Raw genomic sequence first — 5,748 nt, forward strand, 5'->3', positions numbered from 1 at the left:
GTCGCCGTTCCCCGTGCCCCGGTGCCCAGTGAGTAAGTACAGTACAGGCCGTACAGCCCCGTGTGACTTGTGTAGTGTGTACTGCTGAGTGTTGCATTTTTTTGCGATCTGTTTCCGTCATTGCGTTCCGTGTATATACATGTATACAGTGTACAATAACAGTTTTCTGCATAATATCCATTTCTTTATAGGGCTTTCTATTTCCGTGCTCCTCCTTCGTCAGTTGTACTTATTTTTTCAGACACTGAACTTTTCCTCGCTTTTTGCCCAAACTCTTGTCTCATACTTTCACAAAACGGTCAGATGAAGGGTTGCCGTTGGATCAAAGACCTTGAGCGACCGTCAATCCCTCACCTCGACGGTAACGTGCTGGCAAGTGGGGCTGCATTGTGCCGGGTCCGGTAGTGGCACCTCTGATCCACAATCTTTCACCCAAAGCGCCACTATAGCCAATGATAGGTAGGGACGGTGCATGCGTGGGTACGAGGGGATCTTGAGAAAGAGCTCCACGATGATTAGAGGAGTGTCCTGCGACGATGCCGAGATGCGAGCTACTACCATAAACCACCATAGGAAGCGAGACCAGTGCGTTAGATAGATAGGAAAGGGCCGCGTTCGACGGTACCAAGAAGAGAAACGGTGGTGGACACCGACGGCAACCTCCAATCTTTTGTGATGGTGTCAGAGACGAATGCGAGCAATGGAGAGAGAACTAGTATCTCTCTGTTCTGGTGTGGACATATGGGTGCTAGGTGAGTGTGGTGGCGCATGGAAAGAGTGCGAGCTTGTATGTGCATTCAAATAGAGTCGGGGCGTGTCCATGGTGCTCGGCGAGGGCGTCGACCAGCTAGCTTTTGGGCGGCGACGGTGCGGGTGACTACCATAAAGCACCATAGAAAGCGAGAACATGTGTGTTAGATAGATTGGAAAGGGCAGTGCTTGATGGTGGTGGACATCGACGACAACCTCCACTCTTCTGTGAAGGTGTTGGGAGAGGAATGCGATCAATGGTGAGAGAACTAGTGTTTCTCCGTTCTGGTGTTGACACATGGGTTCTAGGGGAGTGTGGTGGCGCATGAAAAGAGCGTGGGGCGGTCTGTGCATTCTAATAGAGCCGGCGTGTGTCCACGTTGCTCCGGGAGTGCGTCAGCTAGCTAGCTTTTGGGCGGCGACGGTGCCGAGATGTGATCGAGTACCACGAAACATCAAAGTAAACATAATCTATAACTAGCCATACTGACTGGCGAGTGATATTGCATCTGGTGATTTTTTTTGTATATTTTTTTGATATATATAGTTCTAACACCATGGTTTTCAAATATTACATGGCATAGCTCCTCGAGTAGCTTCTTACTATCAAGATGCATTCTTCTCTGCAATGTAATATATGCAAGAATAATCTAAACTAGGATTAACTTTGAAGATCTCATGGCAAGCAATAAAAGTTGTACTGGACCATAAGTTAGATGTTTATCTTAATATAAAATAAAGAATTTTCAATCAAATAGTATTACTGTACGTTATTATTGGTCATTGAGAACAAGCAAGTGCGTGGGTGCTTGGCCTATGCCAGAGCGCTCCACGATAGATAGCCGCGTCGCGCGTGAGGGTTGGGCTCTGGCGTTTCACGTCCCCACCATTGGTCCACGTGTCACTATGCAGTTGGCTCTGCTGAGAGAGAGGAGAAAACAGATCACCGGGGAAAAAGAATACGAGAACCCAGTGAAACCCTATCCACTGTCCCTCCCGTCCTGCCGCCGCCTCTCCCAGTCGTGCCTCCCCTCCCCTCCCTTCGCGAGCGCGCCCGCCCCCTCGCCTCCGCCTCTCTTCCGCGCTCGTCTTCATCCGGCACAGGTCCAGCTCTCCTCTGCCGCCCTTGCATCCACCAGCTTCACATTCAACCGCTCCTTAATCTTCTCCTTCACCCAGATCGGCCGCCACCCACGAGACTGGCAGGGATGAGTCGACGTTGGCGACTTCTGGCCCGACGGGACGCGACCACATGGTGGCGGTCGCAGCAGGCTGGCAGAAGCGCATCGATGTAGCCGACTTCTGAGGACAGCGGGCCAGAGAGGGCAAGGTGAGCATGCATTTGATCTGGGTAGCAAGCTGCTGGTATTCTCTTAGGTTGTATCTTCTTACAAATTGGTTGCTTTGCTGACCAATATGCTTGTTCTTGCTCCAGGATAACAAGGAGCACTAAACGAGAGCGATGGCCTTCTTCTTCGACTCCATGTGGTTGGGTGAGTTTTGGTTCTCCCTTCCCTGGTCTGCATGCCCCGTGATACCATGGCCACGGAACCATGGTTGCTGTTCATGCTAAGATGCTCCGTTGACTGTCATGAGCTGTTATTATTTTGGGCAAACATATTTGCTCCTCTGTGTGTTCTCTATTTCACGAGCCAAGCAGCTCCTGTTTTGGACTTGATGACCTTATACCCCTGCATGCAGTGTTAAGAGATCCGGGATCATGCTTTGCTTTGCTGATATATAATTAGGCTAGATCATTAATGTGGCTGGCTGTAGTTTTTTTTTTTTTTTTTTGCGAGGAAAAGAGATTCTATTAAATAGCAGGGTTACATTCAGATACAATGATATCAGCTATTTCTGGCAGGGGAACTCCCAGAGACATCTCTGTTTTCCCCTGAACCCGACCTAATTGGGCAAGCACATTAGAAGTGTTGTTGCCGCAGCCTAAGATAAGATGGATGAACTCTGTAGCTTTGCTCCTGTGTGTGTTTTCTATTTCAAGAGTGAAGCAGCTCCTGTTTAAGAGATCCGGGATCATGCTTTGTTTGCTGATATATAATTAGGGTAGATCATCAAAGTGCCTGGCTGTAGTAGTAGTAGTAGTAGGAGTAGCAGTAGTAGTAGTAGCAGTAACCTGCAAAAGAAAAAATTCTTATTATTAAAAACTTTATCATTTCTACATGACCATAGCGACGATATAACATCAAGCGCTCCCACTCTAATAAGTGTTCTAAACTTGTGATCAATACCATGAAGCCAATTTCCAAAGATATTGGTTACATTGGTCGGAGGATATAGATCCGAACCTACTTAGATGCATGACCATATAGATCTGACAAAGTGGCACTAAAAGAGTAAGTACTTAATTATCTCATTGTGATGATAGAATACACACTTAGTACTCCCATTCCGTTTCAGAAGATTATCTTTGGTTACCCCTCGACATAAATACCATCTAATTTCTAAAAAAAAAATAGTGGTATAGAATCAGAGAGAATTAAGCCGGTCGTTCAATATAGAATCCGAGAGAATTCGAAAAGATAAGTACGGACTAGTAGCTGTACTAGCTAGATAAACACTTTACTGCATGATTTGTTTGGATGCCGGCCTAGGACAATCTTCCAAGCAGGAGTAAGTAGTAGTAGTAGTAGTAGTAGTAGTAGTAGTAGTAGTAGGAATGAGCAGCAGGTTTCGTATGCCACGTTTGTCGTATTTGTTGCTGTAAATGTAGCCTGCTGTGTGGCGTGTAAGTGTCCCAGGATGGGATTGCTGGAGCTTTTTGTTGCTATTGGGCATCAGCTTTGCGGCTTGTTGGGTTTCTTTCCTGGAGATTTTCTCTTTTTGTTATACCTTTGGTCTGAGTTTGATTCTATGTGAGTATTGGCTTAGCTGAAGCATACGCCGGTTTCTTGGATGGAAGTTGGAAGACCTGGGGGGGGAATAGGCAATGCATGTCATGATATATACGCCTTGGTGTTTGAAGAATCTGTATGCAGCTGGAGGTTTGTTTCTAGCGTCATGAGCAGCGGAGCTTAAAAAATCTGTATGTAACTGTTGTCCCAGCTTCGGTTGATGTTTACAGTTTGGTAAATCTATTTGATTATGCGTTGGGTGGTTCACGTTCCTTCCCCAATCTCCGCGAGCGTCTCTACTCTGTCCCGACGTGGGCTCCAAATAATCACCAAACTAGGGCGGCTTTATGTGGGCTGGACTCTTTGCTGTGCCTTCAGACTGTGACGGGAGAGGCGGTGCAGGCCAACACGAGCCTCCGCAAGGCTTTATAGGTCTCACATGTACGGCCTCCTCGGGCTGTAGAGGAGCGCCTTCTCCTCCACGGGGTATCCCTGGCGACGAGCTCCATCTCCCTGGCGTCGCTCCTCTTCCGCCTCGATGAATATGAAATTCAGCCGCGAAAACTCAACGTGCTATGCAAGAATGGAACGAGTCAACCGTTAGACCTGTTTCCACCTCATATATAAACGACACCACGACCGTAGATCCACATCACAGTTCATACGACACGACACTTGAAGCATCCACTAAGCAAAGCAAGCTCGAAGCCAGTGGCCATGGCCGCTCATCTCCCGTCGTTCTACGTCTTCCTCCTACTAGTCATATTACCGCTCGTCTACTTGGCATTCTCTCGCCGTCGGTCTGGCTCCGACCAGCGGCTTCCCCCGTCGCCGTGGGCGCTGCTTGACGTGCTCCTGAGGCTCCAGAAGGAGATGGGCTCCCAGTACCCGCTCACCACCCTGAACATCAAAACCGTCATCATCGTAAGCTCTCTTTACAATCAACCAGATCGAGCCCAACATCGCATTTTCAGAAGGCATTGTGTTTACTTACTCTGCCTCTGCTGCAGGACTTGTTTGTCGCGGGCAGCGAGACGTCGTCGACGATGCTGCAGTGGGCGATGGCCGAGCTGATGCGTAACCCGACGGTGATGCGGAGGGCGCAAGAGGAGGTCCGCAGAGAGCTCGCCGGCCACGACAGGGTGACGGAGGACAGCCTCGAGAAACCTGCACTACATGCGCCTCGTCATCAAGGAGACACTCCGGCTGCATCCAGCGGCGCCGCTCCCGGTGCCTCGCGAATGCCGCATCCCGTGCGAGGTGCTCGGGTTCGACGTGCCCCGGGCGCGATGGTGCTCGTCAACGCGTGGGCGATCGGCGGGGACCCGGCGCACCGGGACGCGCCGGAGGAGTTCGTTCTCGAGAGGTTCGAGGAGCAAGGTGGCAGCGCCGGCGGGGACTTCAAGGGGACGGACTTCGAGTTCGTGCCGTTCGGCGCCGGCGGAGAGGATGTGCCCCGGCATGGCGTTCGGTCCGGCGCACATTGAGCTCGCCCTCGCGGCGCTGCTGTTCCACTTCGACCGGGATCTGCCGGAGGGCATGGTCCGTGAGGAGTTGGACATGACGAGGCGGCCGGGATCACCGCACGCCCGAGGTCTGACTTGTTGGTGATCGCCGTTCCCCGTGCCCAGGTGCCCAGTGAGTAATAAGTACAGGATGTACAGCCTCGTGTGACATGTGTGGTTGTGTATTGCTGAGTGTTGCATTGTTCCATGATCTTTCCGCCATCGCGTTCAGTATAAGGAACAGGCGACTGAGATTTTATAAACAACTAGTAAGCGTGCACGTGCAATGCACGTCTCGTAAAACAGCTAACACAATTTAATCATAAATCACTAATACAGTTTACATCAATATGTATCTAGATATTTGAGTGTTTGCCTTGTATTTTAAGTCTATCTGAAAAATAACAATTGCAAGCTAAACTTGCTCCTGTCCAACAGTTAAAGGTACACCTTGAAATACACTTTCGTCAAAGTTAAGTAAATATTTTCTATTTGATTATTCATTGAACTTTGTATCTTGAAAAGTGCAACATTTCCTTCTTTAAGGAGGAGAAACCATGTCGCTCTGGTTGTACTTGAGAAGTCTATGTTATTAGAATGGATGGCAAAGTTTGTTCAAAAAAAGAATGGATGGCAAAGCT

The 5,748-nt window shown here is 49.2% G+C and overlaps 1 pseudogene; it reads left to right on the forward strand.

Moving 5' to 3' along the window:
- Positions 1–4,319: 4,319 nt before the first annotated feature.
- On the forward strand, positions 4,320–5,213 carry LOC124689831 (annotated as a pseudogene).
- The last annotated feature ends 535 nt before the right edge of the window (positions 5,214–5,748 follow it).

This window comes from Lolium rigidum, chromosome 2, assembly GCF_022539505.1.
Source record: "Lolium rigidum isolate FL_2022 chromosome 2, APGP_CSIRO_Lrig_0.1, whole genome shotgun sequence".
In the NCBI taxonomy this organism is placed as follows: Eukaryota; Viridiplantae; Streptophyta; class Magnoliopsida; order Poales; family Poaceae; genus Lolium; species Lolium rigidum.